Genomic DNA, 7,243 nt, shown 5'->3' on the forward strand with positions numbered 1-7,243 from the left:
CCATACAGTAAATACTTCATTAGCAAAATATCCATCAATTGTCTCAGACTCTGTTCCTTTGTTTCAGTACCAGTCACTCTCTGTTCTCCTTCTCTTCTTTTCGATTTTCCCAACCTTCTACCTCCAGGCATTCCACTTTCGATTGGTGATACATGCTACTTATGTCTGTTGACATCAGTAGCTTTCACCACTATAGTAGTAATATTTTTTATCATTTTGTGGATTTAATATTAGTGAGACGATTAATCGAACGATCTTTAATAATTGATTAACTTGTTGAATGATGCAATATGACATGTGAAACATTTTTATATCAAAAAAAAATATTAAATATAATATTATAGTAAACGCAAAAATATTGACATACATCAATATGTTTCCACTGATAATTTATTTCGTTACTTCCGAGTCCGTAGATCCATACAGGTTACATTTTATTTTCTCAATATGAAATGGTGTTTTTTCTATTTCTGACGTTTAAAGAATCGATCAGTAAACTTAATAAGGTTGTTTACTGAAGATTTTACACCATTTTCGGGTGAATTTAATCGTGAACTGACGTTAAATGTACTATCAATGCAGATCAAGAAGCATTGAACTGATGTTTTACCTTACTTTGTGATGCCTCAGCCTGTTAAGTTTGCGCAGCGTAGAAATTGCCAAATATTGACATCAATTCAAATATGTATTATGTAGAATGAATCATCAGTCAAATGGATACGCAGTATTAGATGGTGTAGGGTTAGATTGAACAAGAGCCGGCAGCAACGAAACCAAAATGTGACATCGGTCCATAAAGTTATTGACATTTATAAATTACCGGTGCTGGTAGACATAGACTACCTAGTTCAGGTCCGGTTGTTGGAGACGTTGAATTACATCAACCAGAATCGACCAAAATGGCTCAGGCGCATTCTCATTGTTGTTTTCCCTTAGATCCTAAGTCTTAAACATTTTTTTTCTAGCAATTCATTCTTCTCGAATCCTATCTACTACCACTGATATCGTTACAACTTCTAACCTGGCATTTCGCTATGCTGAAATGATGTGGCAACTTGAAATGACGCAAATGGCTGATCGCGTATATATAAGCAATAATAGTTATATTAAAACCCCTAGTGGATAACGAAAAACCACATACTTTCCATTAATCATACAAATTTATTACCCTGTCATCGTAGATTCTTACTGACTGAAACTACTATGAATCAAATAACAAACACAACATATTGCTAAGGACGCCGTTGGGTCCCAGATCAGTGGTATAGAAGTTAAGTATTCGCGCATGCGACTGGAGGATCTCGGTTTGGTTCCCATATGCGGCGTCGTGAATGAGCGTTGTTTAGCAGTTCCATTCTAGGACAAAACTGTCTTCCCGTACTTCCAAGTTTCCAATGGTGGTCTGGCTTTTACCAGTTCTCGACAACCTCATACTTACAATCAAGGATAGTTTTGGTTGATGTGTAATGATCTTACCATTTCTCACACCAACTCCTATTCAGTCCTAATATGTACAATGTAATTAACCTTAATAAATGAACTGTTCACATTACTAATAACTTAGTTACTTACGTTTGTTACCCCTCGTGGAGGAGCATAGGCCGCCATCATCATTCTCCATACAATCTTATCCTGGGCAATGCTTTCCAGTTAACATTTATCCTTTTCATATCTGTTTATATTTCCCGGTGTAATGTGTTCTTTGGCCTTCCTTTTTTCCGCTTTCCTTCCGGATTCCAAGTTAGGGATTGCCTCGTGATGCACATTGGTGATTTCCTTAATGTATGTCCTATCCACTTCCAACGTCTTTTTCTAATTTCCTCTTCATCTGGAAGCTGGTTTGTCCTCTTCCATAAAACGCTGTTGCTGATAGTATCCGGCCAGTGAATGTTAAGTATTTTGCGTAAACAACTGTTTATAAATACTTGTACCTTCTTGAAGATGGATGTAGTAGTTCTCCATGTTTCAGCTCCGTACAGTAGAACTAACTGTCTTGACGTTCGTATTGAAGATTCTCACTTTGAAATTAGCTGAAAGTTGTTTTGAGTTCCATATGTTCTTCAATTGTAGAAATGCTATCCTTGCTTTGCCAATCCTCGCCTCTACATCTGCATCAGATCCTCCTTGTTCATCAATGATGCTTCCTAGGTACGTGAGTGTTTCTACATCTTCCAGAGTTTCTCCATCAAGTGTGATTGGGTTGGTGTTCTCCGTGTTATATTTGAGCGAAAATTCTAACCTTAACTCTAAATCCTAATCTGAAACCAATCTTGGCATTTGTATGAAATGAACTGTTTATTTATATTACCCGCATTCTGATTGCCTGAAAATTGGTTTAACTTTCTCAAAATCGTTTTCAGCGTCACTGAAGGTCATCACTAAAGTGTACTTTCAATGTATTTTACTTAATATTTAGTATCTTTCATCATATAAATATATTACAAACATCATTCATCACTTAGTCGATGTATAATCAGGTATGCTTGCGTAGAACTTTACCACATGTGCATCACTTAAAGAGTTTGTGTTTCACAACGGCGAATGAACAGATACCCAATAGATATCAAGTGATCTGTTGAAACAACCAAGAAAGGCATAAACTAAGCAGGACAAAATTAAAGTTACACCTTCGTTCAAAAAGTTAGACTAAAATAAAAAGTGAAGGTATATTAGCAATAAATATTGTTTTGTGATATCCCAATGAAGGCATCTTATTCGTTATATCGAATTTTAAACCACGCCATTTAATTGCTGTAATCATTGACTTTTACCGTCTACAGAACTTCACCAAAGTAGTTCACTGTTTTCAGAATGACCCATACAGAACAATCATTTGACATGTTAGATGGTTGGAGCTAGTTAGCAGGATGTCCTGTTTGACCACGGTTTCGTGCTAGTTAGCACTTACCAGCAAGATGAACGTGTTATCATGTGGGATTTGATGGTACCTATAAATTAGAACTCAGGGCACCTAGCTTCGCATTCTGAGAGATTACTACCGAGCTATTTTGGTCTTGATGGACTTCCCACGGACTACCTTCAACCATTCGACATCTTAACATAGTGAAGATCATATCAAGTCATTTAGACTAGTGGCCGCATTGCAACTTGAAAGACAATGTGATCAACACAATAATTCTACTCATCACATTTCAGTGATTAGTCAATCGTAAGTACATTCATTCAACTGATAATCAGATCCTAACAGTGAGTGTTTGCCAAAAATATATCTGTTACGTCTTTGGTTTGTCTACCCAACAATATACAAGGGGGAGCTTGTCTCGACCTAGGTTAAAGCTAACTGGCTTAACCTTGAGGCTGGAAATGTGTGAGTTCAAACTGAGACTAACGGCCTTGGACAGAAAGACGAAAACTACTCTATCACCCGATCGTTTGATAAGCAAGATAGTAGACGAGTCAACTGGAACACCACTCAACTTATTTCCTATTCCCAATTCTAATTCAGATTACTATAGTAAGATACACGAACACAATGCACAAAAAAATCAGAAGAATACAATTATGTCCAAACTGAACATTAGGCCAGAAAAATAGAATACCAAAGGTTACGTTTGAATTACAATAGCTTTGGAGCAGAAAAGGTTATGTCAGTGAACCATGTGTCAAACGAAAGCTTGTGGTTTATAGAATAACCTATGAACAAAACTAAATGTTAGTATTTTACACACTTTGAATTAAGTGAAATAACGTCCCCAAAAATAGCTTCCATTGTTTGTCATGGTTTCTTTATTTCCCTGTTCACACCAATATCAACTGATTTCCAACAAAAGTTTACCTATTTAACATGTAGCATTTTAATAAAAGATATAAAATGTGAACGCCTTTACAAATTAAAAAACACTGATCTGAACTATTAACTCAGTGTAACAGTCTAGTGACACTTTCTAGTATTTCAATCGATTTAACCATCAATCACTTACTTTGTCTGAAAACAGAGTATTTTATAGTTCGCGAGTCAATGTAAGCTAGACCACCATTGAAAACCCGAAAGGATAAGACGGCCATTTAGTCCTAGTATGGGACTCCTCAGAAGTGCGCATCCATGATCTCGCATGCGGAACTGGAATCAAGGACTTTCGGTCTTGCGCGAACGCTTAACTTCTAGATCACTGAATCGGCATCCGACTATAATCTAATACCACTGCTGATAGTTGTTTTATTTTTAACATGCCTGAATTATCCCCAATCATGACTTTTCACTGGAATTTTATGAAAATCTTGATGAAAGTCATTGATGGAATGAATTTTATGAGTTTAGATAATGGGGTTTTTATGAAGATCAGATTAACCCACAGGTTGCACTTGTCACAGACTGATCTTAGTTAGACTGCTTGAAAGTCGTGATCTCACCTCCAATATAGGCTTCATGTCCTTCGATAGATTGAAACATATATCATGTTGTCGTTTATTTTCAGAATGACTTTTGCCTGATATCAGCCAGTCCATGAATAATATCGTCTTTAAATGTTAACATAACAATCAGTTGACTAAAAGTAGTTGCCCCCGAATGCCCTGGTACGGCCGAGAGTGGGGAGAGTCCCCTCTCCCTCTAAAAATGCTCTCACATGGCCACGCGTATATAGCCTCTGTCACGGAAGTCCTGCTCACTGCATTCTCGTGGCATTACCGTTGTTTACGAAATTGAGAGGACGAAAAGCGAATATCCGGTGCTTTAACCGGGTTGGTGGACACAGAAAGTCCACCTAGGGCAGCTGGAAAACCCTCATTCCAAACCAATGGTGCACATGAGCTGGCTCCAGTATCCTGAGGGAACAAATGGTGTATGAATCAATTGTTGGTCATCGGCTACCATGGGACTGCTTCTCTTCACGATGTTCCACTGCCTTGTGGATCAGACCTTCAGGTCAAAGGCTCAGGGTGTGGCCACCTAATAAAACCATCTACTTCAGTTTGGGCACCTGAGCAGTATCACAGCCTTCACACAAATCAAATGAGATTTGTGTGGCGCATATCTATCTGGTGCCCCTTTGTACCAATATTTATGTGTTTAAATAAAAAAAAAATTAATGAAAATAATCATGAAACAGGCTCTATGGATTCCACTGCTAACTACAATCCATTTTTACTAGAATACCTATGTGATTATTCAATGTTTAACGGGAGAAATTTACCATCCCAATTTTATCAGAGGAAAAATAAAACTTCTAACCAGTATAACAGTAATTTCTATTCCAAATCAATACCGTTAAAGTGATCCTATTTAAAATAATGGATAGCGATTAATTTAATTCCTTTGAGACTGAATGAATACTAATTAAATGTACAGGAGTTTTAAGCACACATACATCCACACATACACCCACACATACACACACACACAAAACGCTCAATTCGTGACAAAACAATGACGACAGCAGTAACAGTAGACTAGACTCTTTTCTTTTTTGGTCGAGAAGTTTACTATCATTTTTAAGCAAAAAATGCTTAATTTGATTTAGATGATGTTTTTTTTACTGTATAAGTAATTCCCATGATAGGTTCTCAGGAAAATAGATCAAACCATACTTTATAATGAGGTTTACATCTTCACCGTTTATCTTTGTTTTATAGGGATAAAATATTCAGACTTAATGATTCAATGTTCATTTATCAGTCAGAATCTCAAGTTTGTCTTCTATAACATTCGATAATAATGCTTGATAGTGGTTTTATCTTAATATTAGAAGAATAGACTTGAGTATATCAGTAGTTTTATTTATTTTATTTAAACACATAAATATTGGTACAAAGGGGCCCCAGATAGATATGCGTCACACAAATCTCATTTGATTTGTGTGAGGGTTATGATACTGCCCAGGTGCCCAGACCGAAGCAGCCGGTTTTCTAGGGGGGGGGCAGACCTGGAGCCTTCGACCTGAAGGTCTGATCCACAAGGCAGCGGAGCATCGTAATGAGATGTAGTCCCATGGTAGCCGATGACCAACAATTGATTCATACACCATTTGTTCCCTCAGGATACTGGAGCCAGCTCATGTGCACCATTGGTTTGGAATGAGGGTTTTCCAGCTGCCCTAGGTGGACTTTCTGTGTCCACCAACCCGGTTAAAGCACCGGATATTCGCTTTTCGTCCCCTCAATTTCGTCAACAAAAAGTAGTCAAATAGATAGAATATACATCATGTTATTCAATATCTCATTAGGCTATGCAAGTCCAACGAAATAGGTGTTGTGAATAGACAAATGTTTTCAACGAAAATGAAAGAAAGGAAAACACATTGTTATAATTAAAATAAGAATTGAATCGCTCACAATACTATTAGTATCAGACACTTGGTCGTGTATTACACTCAATTTAATTATTTGGCCGTTCGATCGAGAATCACGTACAAATCTAAATGAGTTTTATCAACATACAATACAAAGTAGACAGCATGTGAAGACAAAAATTGGGTCTAATTTTACAAAACAAGATAGTCCCATGTATTTAGTGTAGTTGAAAGTGTCTATCTACATTGATTGACCAGTCATTTTCCAGGTGATGTGATGCTAGTAAATTAACTGACGACGGTCTTCTAACAATCTATTTTGGAAAGTTAGTTTTTATGAAGCTTAAAAATGGTTTTCAACCTGGTATTTACTGGTAATCTAATTGAAATTAGTCTAGAATGAGATGAAACGGCCGTCCAATGCTTCCAGGTTTTCCTTGGTGGTCTAGCTTCAATTGACTCATGCTTTCAACTATGAAAATACTGAAATCTCCACAAAACCCCTTCTGATAATAATAAGTATTAGTTATTTTTTTAACGGTAGAAAATTTCATTTAAACAAAGTTGATTCAATAAATGAACCGCAATTCCCATTTTAATATAGATCAAAATAGTATTATCAATATGATCTATGTGGTTTCAAACTTTATTTCATTTCAAGTAGATAGATTTAAATCACAATAAAATAGTCTAGATCATTCACTTAGTATTGTTTGTTTGAATCTTCCTATCGATGTTTTTAGGACTGCAACTGGTCAGTCTCTTATTGGCATATGTGCATACTGTGCATATTGCCTCGATATAGCCCTAATTCACAAGCACTGTAAGCAAAGATGGATAGTGGCTAACAATGGAATCCAGTTTGACGCACGTTTCGTCCTATTTGGGACTCGTCAGTTGGATGTACCTGCATCTCAGAGTTGATATTCACTCTGGGACTCGAATCCAGTACCTTTCGCTTCAAACGCCATCACTTTATCCACTCAGCTACTGAG

At 36.8% G+C, this 7,243-nt stretch overlaps 1 non-coding gene across 1 annotated transcript; it reads right to left on the reverse strand.

Annotated features, from left to right (window-relative positions):
• Nucleotides 1–7,172: 7,172 nt before the first annotated feature.
• Nucleotides 7,173–7,243, reverse strand: Smp_tRNA_02020_Pseudo_TTG.1.1. The gene has a single exon. It is a non-coding gene (tRNA).

Source organism: Schistosoma mansoni, assembly GCF_000237925.1.
Source record: "Schistosoma mansoni, WGS project CABG00000000 data, chromosome 4 unplaced supercontig 0032, strain Puerto Rico, whole genome shotgun sequence".
In the NCBI taxonomy this organism is placed as follows: domain Eukaryota; kingdom Metazoa; phylum Platyhelminthes; class Trematoda; order Strigeidida; family Schistosomatidae; genus Schistosoma; species Schistosoma mansoni.